Genomic DNA, 15,955 nt, shown 5'->3' on the forward strand with positions numbered 1-15,955 from the left:
GGGCTAAGTCGCCTGACAAGTCGTCCCAGTGTGAACTGGCCCTAAAAGAATGCTCCATTTGTGTAAAACAAAAATCAAAAATATATACATATCATTTTCATACGGTGTTGCATGAGTGAGCAATCGCCAGTTAAAGTAGCGCAGTACTGAACAGCAAAAAAAAAAAAAAAAAAAGGAAAAATTTCCTGGTCATGAAGGGGGGGTAAAATCTTCTGGAGGGTTAGTGCTTAATAGCGCTTTAAGTAGAGGATAGATGTAGTAGGAGTAGAAGGTGCAGTCTTGTCCCTTTAATGCTATATAATATGAGCGGTATGGAGGGCAGGCAGCCTGGAGTGTGCTCTTTGTTAGAGGAGACATAAAGGAGGGCTGAGGAAGTAGTAGTAGACAAGTAGTAGTAGTGGAGAAGTTGTGAGTGTCTGGATCGTGTGTATAGGATGAGGTGGACCCATTAGACACAATGAGGGACACACACACACACACACACACACAGTCATCCTCCAGCCCCGTGGTGCTGAAACTGAGGCTCATGCTCTAATGCCGATGACGTCACCAGGACTAGTCCCCGGAGCTAGCACTCCTCTCCTCACACTCTGCTCCATTCATACAGGCGAAGCATAAAATAGGTCATGTAATAAGAGAAGTGCTTGTGATCAATACACCCCCAGCAATATATAACACTACCCCCCCCTGTACAGTCCACCCCCCAGCAAGGTACCTACCTGCAGATGGATCTCCATAGGAATGCCTGGATGACGTGCTGTGTCTGAAGTGTCTAATAAGTTGTGCTGATATGGAGGACAATCATAGAGCGATGATGATATCAGTCTCCTGTGGGGGGTAGGTGTCCCCCATCCACCTCTCAGCTGAGTGTGTCTGTAGGGAGGGAGGAGGGGTGTAATAACCTAGACAGGGTCCCCTCTCCCCGCAGCTCCGCCCAGTCGGTGATCTTATATATACATACAGACAGGGGAGGGGATGTATGGGCTGCTATCTGCTCCCGGAAATGGAATCCTGCCTCATAAATATACCACAGGAAGTATGTAATAACAAATACACTCCGCCGTCCACACCTCCCATTCACTAAAGTGCCGTGGCCCCGCCCACCCCGAGACGGTCCCACTCGAACTCTGAAGTTCGATCCAGCTGGAGGAGGAGAAGCAGGATGCGCGCTCCCGCCTGATGCTCCCATTGTTGTCGGAATATTCCAGCCGGGCTCGGGAGCGCGCCTCTCTCATACTCCAGCCGTCTGAGCGGGCAGCTGCCGTGGGATATGGCTTGTAGAGCATGGCTGGAGGATGAGGGACCGCACACGGCTCCACACTCCATTTATGCAGAACCGTTCTCTGTACAACCTATGGAGAACACCAATCCAAGTGTAATGTGATAGAGAGGTAACTGGTGTTATATGACCTCATAGAACCCCGCATAATGATTCCAAACTGACTATTCTCCGTGATAATAGTATACTACATGCTTCTCACCACGAGGGCCATAGCGTGTATTTTACTAACATTCAAATAATCCCTTCAATTGGGGGCCCCTTATTTATGTTATTATTTATTACAGACACAATTCTAACATCAGGGTCCCCCTTTCATCATGGTCCCCATTACTGTCCCTCTTTCATCAGAGTCCCCACCACCGTCCACTCTTACATTACTGTCCCCCTTTCTTCAGGGTCCCCTCCAGAGTCCACTGTTACATCAGGGTCCCCATTACTGTCCCCCTTTCATCAGGGTCCCCACCAGAGTCCACTCTTACATCAGGGTCCCCATTACTGTCCCCCTTTCATCAGAGTCCCCACCAGAGTCCACTCTTACATCAGGGTCCCCATTACTGTCCCCCTTTCATCAGAGTCCCCACCAGAGTCCACTGTTACATCAGGGTCCCCATTACTGTCCCCCTTTCATCAGGGTCCCCACCAGAGTCCACTCTTACATCAGGGTCCCCATTACTGTCCCCCTTTCATCAGAGTCCCCACCAGAGTCCACTCTTACATCAGGGTCCCCATTACTGTCCCCCGTACATCAGGGACCCCTCCAGAGTCCACTCTTACATCAGGGTCCCCATTACTGTCCCCCTTTCATCAGAGTACCCACCAGAGTCCACTCTAACATCAAGGTCCCCATTACGGTCCCCCGTACATCAGGGACCCCTCCAGAGTCCACTCTTACATCAGGGTCCCCATTACTGTCCCCCTTTCATCAGAGTCCCCACCAGAGTCCACTGTTACATCAGGGTCCCCATTACTGTCCCCCTTTCATCAGGGTCCCCACCAGAGTCCACTCTTACATCAGGGTCCCCATTACTGTCCCCCTTTCATCAGAGTCCCCACCAGAGTCCACTCTTACATCAGGGTCCCCATTACTGTCCCCCGTACATCAGGGACCCCTCCAGAGTCCACTCTTACATCAGGGTCCCCATTACTGTCCCCCTTTCATCAGAGTACCCACCAGAGTCCACTCTAACATCAAGGTCCCCATTACGGTCCCCCGTACATCAGGGACCCCTCCAGAGTCCACTCTTACATCAGGGTCCCCATTACTGTCCCCCTTTCATCAGAGTACCCACCAGAGTCCACTCTTACATCAGGGTCCCCATTACTGTCCCCCTTTCATCAGGGTCCCCACCAGAGTCCATTCTTATATCAGGGTCCCCATTACTGTCCCTCTTTCATCAGAGTCCCCACCAGAGTCCACTCTTACATCACTATAGACCCTCACACATCGTTTTATCTCTGGAATGAATCCTTTTTTAATGCATGCTAATATTCTGTTAGCAGCAGCTTGGCATTGCATGCCATTGCTGAGCCTATCATCTACTAGGACCCCCAGGTCCTTTTCCATCCTAGATTCCCCCAGAGATTCTCCCCCCAGTGTATAAATTGCATTCATATTTTTGCCACCCAAATGCATTATTTTACATTTTTCTACATTGAACCTCATTTGCCATGTAGTTGCCCACCCCATTAATTTGTTCACATCTTCTTGCAAGGTTTCCACATCCTGCAGCAAAGTTATTGCCCTGCTTATCTTAGTATCGTCTGCAAATACAGAGATTGAACGGTTTACCCCGTCCTGCAGGTCATTTATCAACTAAATAAATAGAATTGGTCCCAGCACAAAACCCTGGGGGACCCCCACTACCCACCCCTGACCATTCCGAGTACTCCCCATTTATCACCACCCTCTGAACTCACCCTTGTAGCCAGTTTTCAATCCATGTACTTACCCTATGGTCCATGCCAATGGACCTTATTTTGTACAGTAAACGTTTATGGTGTCAAATGCTTTTGCAAAATCCATATACACCACATCTACGGGCCTTCCTTTATCTAGATGGCAGCTCACCTCCTCATAGAAGGTTAATAGATTGGAATTCATGCTGAATACTGCTAATGATACTGTTCTTATTACTAAAATCTTGTATATGGTCCCTTATCATCCCCTGCAAGAGTTTACATACTATTGATGTTAGGTTAACTGGTCTGTAATTCCCAGGGATGTATTTTGGGCCCTTTTTAAATATTGGTGCTACATTGGCTTTTCTCCAATCAGCTGGTACCATTCCAGTCAGTAGACTGTCAGTAAAAATTAGGAACAATGGTCTGGCAGTTACTTGACTGAGTTCTCTAAGTACCTTTGAGTGAAAGCGATCTGGTCCCGGTGATTTATTAATGTTAAGTTTCCCAAGTCTAATTTTAATTCTGTCCTCTGTTAACTATGGAACAAAAGAAAAGAGAATTTCGTCCTGGGACTTTAGATGAGGTGAGTACCACTAAGCCAATAAAAGTAACAAGAGTAAGTACAGTATATGTTTTTATTCAGTAAAAGTATTACAAGCATTCTTGTCATTAAAGAAAGCCACTTAGTACGAGGTACATGCAACTGGATTGAATAAAAATGGTAGTAGTAGTACAATTGTGTATGAACAATCACATAACATACAAACATCAGGTGTACCCCACATGTTTCGCGAGTCCCTGCTCGCTCTTCAGGGATAGATGTGTATGAATTGTACCTAAGGTGAAAGGATACAGTTTGGTATATGGCAAATACTTGGTATTTTAAGGCAGAGGGTAAGAGGGGCCTAATAAATAGAGGCCCCATACTCACCACTCACTTACACATAGCCGAGCCAACGTATGTGAAGCCTTCAAACAGTGGCAGCAAGTGTATCGCCAGGGAGCTGAGGAGGCAGAGCCCGAAGAAACCCCACACAGGGCAGATTGGAGGGAAAGCATCTCATGGAAGGAAAATGTGTATCCCTATTGGTCTCACTATGTCCATGGTAAGTATTGACTGTAAACATAAAGGTGTATGTCAGATAATCTGGAGTAATATGTAAAATACAAGGTAGTAACATGGACAATTCTATATATAATATATAAGACTAGAGCCATGAATGGCATGGACAAGGGACTATAGGGAAATGTGGTGAAGAAACACCAGAGAATGCCATGAGTGAAAATAAAGAAGGTGAGCAAAAAGAAATGAAGTGCAGATATGGGAGAAAGTCAATGTGATCAGAGACAAGCTGCAGGTGAGCACTTGAGGAAAACCAATGAGTATACCTGAGTGAGATGGGTGTATAATTGCATCAGTGGTAGATTCCAATAAGGGGCATCCAAAAGCATGAGTGTACAGTGAAAAAAAAAAACTGCAAAAGCACTCCTATAAGTCATCCAGATGGTACAATGCGTGCAGCCGTAACAATGCCGCAAAATTGCAGACATTGAGCAGCTGGCTCATGCACATGGCGCCGAATAAATAGAGTATGGGGCCTCTATTTATTCGGCCCCTCTTACCCTCTGCCTTAAAATACCACGTATTTGCCATATACCAAACTGTATCCTTTCACCTTAGGTACAATTCATACACATCTACTCCTGAAGAGCGAGCTTGGACTGGCGAAACATGTCAGGTACACCTGATGTTTGTATGTTATGTGATTGTTCATACACATTGTACTACTACTACCATTTTTATTCAATCCAGTTGCATGTACCTCGTACTAAGTGGCTTTCTTTGATGACAAGAATGCTTGTAATACTTTTACCGAATAAAAACATATACTGTACTTACTCTTGTTACTTTTATTGGCGTAGTGGTGCTCACCTCATCTAAAGTCCCAGGGTGAAATTCTCTTTTCTTTTGTTGCATATTACAGGGATGGAGGTGTGTTACCGGTGACACCAGATCTTATCTTGTTTCTGTTAACTATGGAGGTGTTTCCTGTGCTGTGTCATGAGGATAAACACTGCAGTTTTGGTTACTGAAGCCCCCCCAATTCCCTCGTGAAGACTGAAGAGAGGAATAAATGCAATACCTTTGCCATCTCCCCATCCTTTGTAACCAGATGTCCTTCCGCATTCTTTATGGGGCCAATATGGTCTGTCCTCCCTTTTTTAGCCCTTGTACACACGGTCGGACATTCTGACAACAAAATCCGTCGCATTTTGTCCGACGGATTTTGTTCGAAACTGGTGTTGCATACACACGGTCGGACAAAGCCCGATCACTTTTAACGTGATGACATTATTTAGTTAGGACCAGAATACGTTCAGGCTAGCTTTGGTCTAGGAATTTGATCTGAGCATGCGTGGTACTTGATCAGAATTCTCTACAAACGATCACACGAAGACCGATCGGATCATGTTGTCGGATCATGTTTTTGCAAAATGTTATAGCCCAGCTCTAAAACTTTGTCGGTCGGATATTCCGACGGAAACAGTCCGATGGAGCCCACACACGGTCAGATTATCCAACAACGCGGTCCGACATTTTCCGTCGGAATGTCCGACCATGTGTACAAGGGCTTACTGTTTATATACTTAACCACTTGCTTACTGGGCACTTAAACCCCCCTCAGTCCCAGACCAATTTTCAGCTTTCAGCGCTGATGCACTTTGAGTGACAATTGCGCGGTCATACAACACTGTACCCAAATGAAATTTTTATCATTTTTTTCCCACAAATATAGCTTTCTTTTGGTGGTATTTAGTTACAGCTCGGAGTTTTATTTTTTGCTAAACAAACAAAAAAAGATGCAAAAAAAAAAAAAAAAAAAATCATGTTTTAATAGTTTGTTATAAAATTTTGCAAACGGGTCATTTTTCTCCTTCATTGAAGTGCGCTGATTAGGCGGCACTGATAGGCTGCATTGGTGGGCACTGATGGGCTGCATTGGTGGGCACTGATGGGCTGCATTGGTGGGCACTGATAGGCTGCACTGGTGGGCACTGATAGGCATAGTTAAGGCGGCACTAATAGGCACAGATAAGGCGGCACCGATGGGCACAGATAAGGCGGCACTGATGGGCAAAGATGGGCACAGATAAGATGGCACGGATGGGTGGCACGGATAAGTGGCACGGATGGGTGGCACGGATGGGCACTGATAGGTACCACAGATAGATGGGACTGATGGGCACTGATAGGTGGCACTGATAGGTGGCTCTGATAGGTGGCACTGCTGGGCACTGATGGGCGGCACTGCTGGGCACTGATGGGCGGCACTGCTGGGCACTGATGGGCGGCACTGGGGTGCAGCACCTGAGGCAGATTTTGGGTGGCACTGTGGGTGGCACTGCTGGGTGGCACTGTGGGTGGCACTGTGGGCACTGCTGGGTGGCACTGTGGGCACTGCTGGGTGGCACTGTGGGCACTATGGGCACTGCTGGGTGGCACTGACAGGGGGGCACTTACTTTATTCAGGATGGCACTGCGGGTGGCAGGTGGGCACTGGCAGGGGGCAGGTGTCCTTTTAAATTGCTGGCCGTGATCGGGACTGATGTCCCGAACACGGCCGCCGGCGATCGGCTTTTTTTTTTTCTCCTCGCGCTGTCAGCGCGAGGAGGAATACTAGCCGATTACCGGCTCCGTTTTATCACATGATCAGCTGTCATTGGCTGACAGCTGATCATGTGATAAGGGGTCGGGATCGACCCCTTACACGGATCGGTGATCAGGCGAGTCTCACGGACTCGCCGATCACAGAGCGCGCCGCGCGCGCCCCTCAGGGGGCGCGCAGGCCGCTCGTAACCGGGACTACGTCAATAGACGTAGTCCCGAAAATGTGGGTCCGCGCTATTGCCGTCATTTTGCAATAGCGCGGATCCCAAGTGGTTAAAGAATTTCTTGGGATATTTTTTGCTCTCCTTTGCTGTGTGTCTTTCATGTTCTATCTTAGCCGTCCTTGTTGCACCTTTACATTTCTTTTCAGTTTTTGAAGGCCTTATCCTTTTCTTTTATATGCATTTTTACATTGGAGTTAAGCCATCTAGGACTTTTGTTCGCTCTTTTAAATTTATTACCCAATGGGATGCATTGGCTAATGCCCTTATTTTATATGCTCTTAACCACTTAAGGACCGCCTCACGCCAATATACGTCGGCATAATGGCACAGCTGGGCACAATCACGTACCTGTACGTGGCTCTTTAAGTGCCCAGCCGTGTCCTGAGCTCTGTGACCGTGGGACCAGTGGACCCGATCGCCGCTGGTGTCCAGCGATCAGGTCACAGAGCTGAAGAACGAGGAGAGGTCTGTGTAAACAAACCTCTCCCCGTGCTTCCTAGTGTGGCTGTCACCGATCGTCTGTTCCCTGTTATAGAAAAAGACGATCAGTGATGTCACATGCCAGGCCACACCCCCTACAATAAAAAACACATAACGTCACACATAACCCCTACAATCCCCCCTAGTGGTTAACTTCTTCACTGCCAGTGTCATTTACACAGGAATCAGTGCATTTAAATAGCACTGATTGCTGTATAAATGACAATGGTCCCAAAAATGTTTCAAAAATGCCCGATGTGTCCGCCATAATGTCGCAGACACAATAGAAATCGCTGATCGCCGCTATTACTAGTAAAAAAAGTTAATAAAAATGCTATAAAACTATCCCCTATTTTGTAAGCGCTATAACTTTTGCGCAAACCAATCAATAATCGCTAATTGCTAAACTGAGGGAAAAAAATGTTTTTTATATTTTTTTGGGCATATTTATTATATCAAAAAGTTAAAAATATTGCATTTTTTTCAAAATTGTCGCTCTATTTTTGTTTATAGCGCAAAAAATAATAACCGCAGAGGAGATCAAATACCACCGAAAGAAATCTCTATTTGTGGGGAAAAAAAGGACACTTATTCTCGTTGCACGACCGCGCAATTGTCAGTTAAAGCGACACAGTGCTGAATCGCAAAAAGGGGCCTGGTCCTTTGGCTGCAAATTGGTCCGGGGCTTAAGTGGTTAAAGCAAACTCATCTCTCCTCCATGTTCTTTGTTCCTAAGATTTTATCACAATTTATGCCTTCTAGCAAGGTTCGTAGTTTAGGGAAGTTGGCTCTTTTGAAATTCAGTGTCTTTGTATTCCCCTTATGTTTCCTATTTGTGTGATTTATACTGAAGCCAATTGACCAATGATCGCTGTTAGCAAAATTGCCCTGTATTTCCTCATCTGTGATCAGATCTGTATTGTTGGTAATCAGTAGATCCAGTAACGCTTTATTTCTTGTTGGTGCATCTACCATTTCACCCATGAAATTGTCCTGCAAGACATTTAGGAACTGGCGAGTCATAGATGAATGTGTGGTTCCCTCCGCCCAGTCTAAATCTGGATAGTTAAAATCCCCTATTATGATAACACCTCCCATCCTTGCTGCTAATCCAAATTATGATAGGAGATCTGTCTCCCCTTCCTCCCTCAGGTTAGGGGGCCTATAGCATACGCCCAATATTATTTTCCCCTTAGCTTCATCCCTTTGTAGCTCTACCCATTAGGATTCCACCTCCTCCCTAATTCCCTTAGTGATGTCATCTCTCAAATTCACTTGTACATCATTCTTGATATATAGGCATACCCCTCCCCTTTTTTACCCTCTCTATCCTTGTGATAAAGGGTATACCCTTGAATGTTTGCCAGCCAATCATGAGAGCTGTTGAACCAGGTCTCTGAAATTCCCACAAAATCCAAATCCTCCTCGTACAACATTATCTCTAGTTCACCCATCTGGCGTTGGTGAACATGCCACGTAGTTTAGACCGGTTGCATATTATCCTCTTATTGGGTGTTCCGAGATTGCAACTAGGACTTGCTACTATACATACCTTGGGTTTATGTGCTTTGGTCAACCTACCAATAATGCCCCCAATACTACCCTCTGGAATATTTTATGTCTACCTCTGGATCCTCCCCCCATCCCCTAGTTTAAAAACCTCTCTCACTTTGTCATTGGTGCCAACGTGCACCATGACAGCTGGGTCTTCCCCAGCCCCTCCCAGTAATCTGTCCACCAGATCCGTGATGTGCCGAACCCGAGCGCCCTGTAGACAACATACTGTTTGGCGCTTCAGGTCTTTGTTACAGATTGGCCTCTTTGTCCTTCTAAGAATTTAGTCACCTACCACCAGAATCTGTCTTTCCTTTCCCTTCACTTCCCCCCCCCCCCCCACTCTCACTGGAGGAGTTCTTCCCCCAGCAGCTAGGAGAGTCCCTCAGCTCCAGCAGTGCTGGTCCCTGACTGGTTTCACCAATGTCACTCAATGGACCGTACTTTTTGGGATGCTCCAGCCCTGGAACGGCCTCCCTGGCACTTCCCCCTGTACTCTTCCTGACTGTCACCCATCTACTCTTTCCTAGTGCATGCACCTCTTTATCTCCACCCTCCTCTGTGCTGGCCCCTGCTGGCACCTGCTGTGTACATTCCTGGCTCTCCTTTAGTATGGAGGGACTGTATATAATGTGGTCTCCTCAATAGAATAGATCCCCAGTACACAGTAAGGTCTCCAGTCTATAATTGGTTCGCCAGTATGGAAAGGATCCCCTGTTCTTACCTGTCAGACTGACGCATCCTCTGCACACACTTCACCCTGTCAGGCACTGCCACCTAACATCAGCATCGTAGGGCCCGGTGGGGCGGATATGTTCTCCTATCATCTCTGGTACCAGCAGGGCTGGAAAGTGGGCAGAGAGGGGATGTGGCTGTTATACCCCGACCCCACGTTCAGTCGTTGGGTGTGATGGTTATCCACTAGACAAACAGTATGCAGTGCTAAGCCTGTGGAGTGAGTTTAAGCACACCCCCCACCAACATAATTAAATACATCCTGCTCCCATTCTGGTGCTGTTGGGACATGTTAGGAAGTGTCCGGTGTGCCCCATGGCCAGTGCGGGCCTGGCATAGACTAAGGATTAGCATATAGCATAGAGGAGATCCCACTCACCATAGAGGTTGAAGTAGATGGACTTGTGTCTTTTTTTTAACCTGACTAACTATGTAACTATGCAAGGTGGAGAGAATCACCAGAGGACCTCTAGATTTGGACGCATGTAGTAGGACCACCAAACAGAGATGACATCTACATGCTTTAACTAAAGCATCACTAAGGTGAGAGACTAGAGAACACAGAGGTGTCACAGCACTGTAAAGAGAAGACACAGAAGCCTTTCCACCTTCTCATTTATGGTGAAGGGACACATTAAACTTCAGAGATTACTATAGCAGATTGATACATCTAATTATACTATATTGGACTACTGATCACATACGATTGCACTTTATTTATATACATCAATTTGCTATTAATCATATATTCACAAGTCACAGATGATTTGTTATTAATCTCAATATTGATTTTATGAATTTGAAGATTTTACATATTTATTCCGGAGTTGCACAATACTTATTTGTCCATTTTTTGCACAATATACCATATATAATCCTTATTTGGTCTGCACAGACATAGAAAACTGACACTCATTCTAGCAGTGCAGCACTATTTACTATAGAACATAAATATCGAGCTGTTGCTAGAAATGGCAACTGTCCTTTATTATTGGGTAAGAATAAAAGTATATAAAGGCAAAACATTTTTTCTTTTTTATATATAATATGGATAGAGTAGAGAGGGATTAAAACATCTGTCAGGTTTTTATTGCCATCATATCACCCATCCTGCACCTTTCTCGCCTGATGCTGGATGTACAGCAAACAGAAACACAGCATAAATCCATAGGGAGAAAAATGTCCAGCACACTAAAATGAGAAATATTCTCATCAAATATTCTAAGGGATCTCACTTGGAAAATATGCCAGAAAAAATGCTACTGTTTCTCAGACTCGCAGATCCCCTTTCAAGGTGAAAGGCTTGAGCTTGAAAATGGGGACTTGCAAGTCTCTGAAATATCAGTGTTTTCTCCTGAATGTGTTGCAATTGAGATCTCTGTAAATATTTGAAATTCTCTTTTTGTTGTACTGGCTATTTTCATTCATTTCAGTGGGGAGGGGTGTTGTTGGTGCATTTATTTTTACCGCACCAAACATGCACCAAAAATGCAGCTTGCAGAACTTTGAAAGATGCAAGGGACCCACAACTGATCAGAGTAAAGAGTTCCATAGGATTTAATGGTCATGCGTTTTTTTTTTTCCGCTTTTGTAATGCAAAAACAGAAGAAGAACTGATCAGTGGGTAAGCAGCCTTAAGGGTTTTATTACGGTCTGTGCCTCTGTTAGGGAGATTGACCCTCTCTTTTTGTCCTGTTTACTGTTATCATTGGGAGGAAAAGCGAAAGAAAATCCAACATTTTGGGTTATCATCAGAACAGAAATAGAGGAGAAATCTTCCAGTGAGGATTCCAGTTCTTCACTTTGAAGGGATTTCCTCTCAGTTCCTGTTTTGGCTATAGAATAGGAAGTGAAGGGAAATCTTCCCAATGGGACACAGAGGCAAAGGAAACTGAAATGGTTTATAACCCTCCCTTACTCTATCTCAAATAAGTAAAAAAAAATGTTTTGCCTCTACTTCCGTAAAGAGTATGCATTGCCAACAAATGCTTTAAAGCTGAATGCCAGGACTTAATCTATTCTTGCAGTGTGCCACTTCCCCTGCACCACACCACAAGGGTTAAATGCTTATTAAATCTAGGGTTGCAGAAGTGAAATTAAATACCTGGCAGGCTTTCTCATTCCACCCCTCAGTTCCTGTTGGGTAGCAAGCATGCAACTGCTGCTTAGAGCACCTTGAAGAGGTGACAGCGCTGGACCAGTCATATGCTCACTTCCTCCATGTACAAGGCAGGGTTAGTATCATGCACTGTACATGATAATGTCAAAGGCTCACTCACAACCCGGAGCTTTAAAAGATAGCTCTGGCTCTTAGCAGACTGAGTGATAGGGTAAGTAATGTACCTATCCCTATAAGCCTAGACTAAATGAGCAGTCAGTTTTGGATAGAGTAGGGAATAAATAACCTCTGCCAAGTTATTTTTTATTGCTGTCTGTTTACCATTCACTTCCTGTCACAGAGATGCAACGGAAAGTGCAAAGAAATCTCCCAAAGTGAGGTGCATTCCTGTGTTAAGCTGGCCATACAGGGATCAGTTTTTTGATTATCCAGAGTCAATTCGTCAAAGTAAAATATCTAATTTGAAGTTAATACCACAAATTCAGTAAATATGTGAGATAAGTAGCACAAAAAATTAAGATAAAACATTAAAGTATGACTAAAGGTAAAACTTTGTTTTAGTTGTGGATATAGTGGAGATGTATTAGAACTCCTGTCAATTTTTATTGCTGTCTGTGCCCCTGTTAGGGACATTCACCCTCTCTATTTGTCCTGTTTATCATTATCATTGAAAGTGAAAGAAAATCCCACATTTTTGGTTGTTCCCAGAACAGTAATAGAAGGTAAAACCTTCTAAAGGAGACACTAGTTCTGGTGACCCCGGGTGTACCCCAAGAGATTCCCCTAATTTGCAGGGATTTCCTCTCACTTCCAATTTTAATTATGGGACAGGAAGTGAAGGGAAATCGCCTCACTGGGACACATATTACAAAAAAAAAAAAACTGACAGGGGTTATAACAATCCCTTAAGCCCTATACACACAGGCCGAATATTGGCCAAAATCTGCCGGTACAGTAGATACCAGCCAACATTCGGCCCATGTGTAAAGGTCTTTGTTTGACAGAAGCTGATCTCAAGACCGGCTTCTGTCGAACAAGCATATCAGAAAATCAGCAGCCAATCGATATCCGATCAGCGATCTCAGCCAATGGCTATAAGAGCTGACTGGGGTGTTCTGGCAAGGGGGCAGTCCCCCTGTCAGAACACAATAGCTCAGCGGAGAGATCAATGTACTAACATTGCATCCTTAGTACAGGATCTCCTTGCCAGCTCCTCAGGTTTTTTTCGTTCAGCCAGCTGGGCTGAAAGAAAAAAAGCTTACTGTGTGTACCAGGCATTATTCTATCCAAAATAGTAAAAAAAAGTTTTGCCTAAAGTTCTACTTTAAAGGTAATTCACTAATAAAAAAACATGTGTTATTTAAGCCATTTTACAGACAGTTTGTATTTTAAAAATGTATAAAAAACAATGAATAGAACTCTGCAATGGCCAGTAAGTTAAAAGTATAGACTGTATCGATTTGGGAATATTCTACCCTGAGCCCAGGCATGTAAATACATTGTAACACATTCTTTAACATTAATTAATTAACATTCTGGCACACACAGGCTACATGTGGCCCAAAAGTAGCTCCCAAACTTTTTTTGAGCAACATGCTTCACGCGATGCGGATTGTTGCAATTGCAACACGATTTATCGCACAACAATTGTGGCAGACCCGCACCGTAATTTTAGGTGGCATTCAAAAGAATGACATCTCAAATGTGAGTACCGCGATTTGTCATTCACACATTGGTACTTTCAAATCGCAGGCAGAATCGCAGCAAATTTGCCCATGATACAAAATGCTGAAGTGTGGATGCTGCCTAAGGCCTGGTTCACAAAACACCCATGATTTAATCGGATTTACAATGTATGTACAATTACAGTGAGACCCCTTTCACACCAGGGCGTTTTGCAGGCACTATAGCGTTAGAAATAGCGCCTGCAATCTGCCCTAAAGAAGCTGCACCATTGTATAGCCCGAGGGCTTTCACACTACAGCGGTGCACTGGCAGGACGTCAGGGAAAAGTCCTGCCAGCAACTTCTTTGCGGCGTTTTGCGGTTTAAACCTTTCTCGCCCACTAGCGGGGGTAAAAGCGCCCCGCTAGCGGCCGAAATTTGGCGCAAATCCGGCGGTAAAATGACACTAAAAATAGCGGCGTTTTACCGCCCACGCTATGAGCGGTGTGGTGTGAAAGCGGTCTAAGAATTGATGTGTTTTTGATGTGTTTTGGGTGAATTTTTACAGTTTTCATACTACTGTTATTTCAAAAGAAGCTGGGGGGGGGGGGAACGACGCACTGAAATTGAAAAAAAAAACATGTGTAGATGAATTTTGGTTGCATTTCCATTGAGCACTAGAGAAGCACAGGACCCTTCACCAACGTCTCAGTGTTGTTGCATTGCATTTATGTGAACAAGCACCATTGCAATGAACATGATTTGCATTGTTATGTCGCATCTGAAATGGCACCAGTGTGAACCAGGCCTTAGAATGTTTCACATTTTCATATTATTTCATTATGCTTTCATTCACATAGCAATCTCCCTTTTCTGCAGTTTGCCAAAAGCTGTACATAGCTGAACAAAAAAAATAATGGATTTCTCCATCCATATAAGCAAGGTCGATGGAGAAATCTCCTCCAATGGGACAATTTTATTCTGAAAGCAAAACTCTCCCCTGTGGTCTGTTTCCTATGGGCTTCAGCTTGTATAACAGCAGTGTGAACAGCAAGCTTTTTTGAAATTTTAAGCAAGCTTTTGCAAACCTTTTGGCAAGCTTTGAGCAGCTTTCTCTAAACCTTAAGGCCAGATTCACACCTATGCAGTTTTAGTGCTTTTTGCATTTTGCAGATTTACACTGCAGTCCATTTACCATAGTTTCCTATGGAACACGTTCTGTTGAGCAAATCTGCAAAATGCAAAAAGCACTAAAAATGTATAGGTGTGAATCCAGCCTTAGGATGTACCTATGCATTTTTAGTGCTTTTTGCATTTTGCAGATTTGCTCTACAGAATGTGTTCCATAGGAAACCATGGCAAATGGACTGTAGTACAAATCTGCAAAATGCAAAAAGCAAAAAAAATGCATAGGTGTGAATCCAGCCTTAGGCTCGATTCACATCTATGCATGTTGCTTTTGAGCGTTTTTGCAGTGCTTTTTGCGGTGCTTGCTGCGTTTCTGGACACGCGTTTTTGCCACGATTTTGCCGCGTTTTGCGTTATTTTGTTCTTTTTTGTTTTTTTTTACACTGTGGTTGCTTAGCAACCAGATATGTACAGTGGAAAAAAATGCAAATTGCAGCAAAATCGTGGCAAAAACGCGGTAAAAACGCGGTACTTGCATTTTTGATGCAGGTTTATTGACTTCTATTACATGCAAAACGCTGCATTTTGCATGAAAAAAAGTCCTCGACCCTTTCCAAAAACGCAGAGGCACAAAAATTTATTGATGTGAAAATGTTCCATAGGAACCCATGTTAAAAAATTTCTGGAAAATGCACCAAAAAACACGCTAGGCTAAGGCTCGATTCACATCTATGCAGTTTTGGTGCTTTTTGCATTTTGCAGATTTGCACTACAGCCCATTTAACATGGTTTCCTATGGAACACGTTCTGTAGAGCAAATCTGCAAAATGCATCAAGCATTAAAAATGCATAGGTGTGAATCCAGCCTAAGGCTGGGTTCACACTGCAGATGCACACTAAAGTGTATATCTCACACGTACAGATATGCAGGAAACACTGCAAAATATTTTTTTTGGCCCTAAGGCTGGATTCACACCTATGCATTTTTAGTGCTTTTTGCATTTTGCAGATTTGCACTGCAGAACGTGTCCCATAGGAAACCATTTTAAATGAACTGTAGTGCAAATCTGCAAACTGCAAAAAGCACTAAAAATGCATAGGTGTGAATCCAGCCTTAATGGGTGTTTTTAGAATAGCAGTATAGAGCAACAGTATTGAAAGGGTGTATCTCACACGTACAGATATGCAAAAAATGCT

The 15,955-nt window shown here is 44.2% G+C and overlaps 1 protein-coding gene across 3 annotated transcripts in view; it reads right to left on the reverse strand.

The window, feature by feature from the left end:
• KIAA1958 (KIAA1958 ortholog) overlaps positions 1-1,084 on the reverse strand; it is a 131,646-nt gene extending 130,562 nt beyond the window's left edge. For 2 of the 3 annotated variants that reach the window (XM_077475334.1, XM_077475331.1), the window contains exon 1: positions 720-1,084. The gene's annotated coding sequence lies outside the window, so the exon portion shown is untranslated. The remainder of the gene's footprint in view (positions 1-719) is intronic. The other variant, XM_077475332.1, reaches the window with a different exon arrangement.
• Positions 1,085-15,955: the final 14,871 nt, after the last annotated feature.

Source organism: Lithobates pipiens, unplaced genomic scaffold, assembly GCF_037356315.1.
Source record: "Lithobates pipiens isolate NorthernLeopardFrog02 unplaced genomic scaffold, aLitPip1_a1.2 Scaffold_13, whole genome shotgun sequence".
Lineage (NCBI taxonomy): Eukaryota > Metazoa > Chordata > Amphibia > Anura > Ranidae > Lithobates > Lithobates pipiens.